Source organism: Cynoglossus semilaevis, chromosome 17 (genome assembly GCF_000523025.1).
Source record: "Cynoglossus semilaevis isolate Cse_v1.0 chromosome 17, Cse_v1.0, whole genome shotgun sequence".
NCBI classification, from domain to species: domain Eukaryota; kingdom Metazoa; phylum Chordata; class Actinopteri; order Pleuronectiformes; family Cynoglossidae; genus Cynoglossus; species Cynoglossus semilaevis.
Window position 1 is genome coordinate 16,333,086 of NC_024323.1, and position 703 is coordinate 16,333,788.

A 703-nucleotide genomic window follows, 5' to 3' on the forward strand; every position below is an offset into this window, starting at 1 on the left:
AAAACACGTGGTCCGTGGGCCGCTCTCTGAGCCGTGAACCCACTCTCACAGGACAGATTTGCCCCCCCCTCACCCCCCCCCTCCCACTCTGATAATCTCTCTGTGCCTCTGTCTGACCCCCGCCCCGTCATTTGCTCATGTGTTCCTTCAGTGTCCATTTGAGGGACTTGAACCTGTGACCTTGAACACCTGTCCTCACTGACAGCTATTCTGGGCCTGCTCCTGTTAATGATGGCCCCCCCCCCCCCCCACTCTGATAATCTCTGCTAAAGATGATCATTTCGAGGCAGGTTGGTCTCTGCGGTCGTTCCTGCTCCTCTGACCTTTAACAACGAACGTTAGTCCACCGTGTGGTCACCCTCTCTCTCTCTCTGCCTCTGTCTGACCCCCGCCCCGTCATTTGCTCATGTGTTCCTTCAGTGTCCATTTGAGGGACTTGAACCTGTGACCTTGAACACCTGTCCTCACTGACAGCTATTCTGGGCCTGCTCCTGTTAATGATGGGGGGGGGGGGGGCAGGTATTATGACTGGGTCATGTGACTTGTTTGGATGGTGGACGACAGTGAGTCGGGCCAGGCAACACAATGGACTGTATTTATAGACCCGGTGGTGGCGCTGTGGTCCCACGGGCTTTTAAAATGACACATCAATCAAAATCAAAAGCTTTGTGTGACCCGCGGGGGGGGGGGGGGTAGAGGGGGG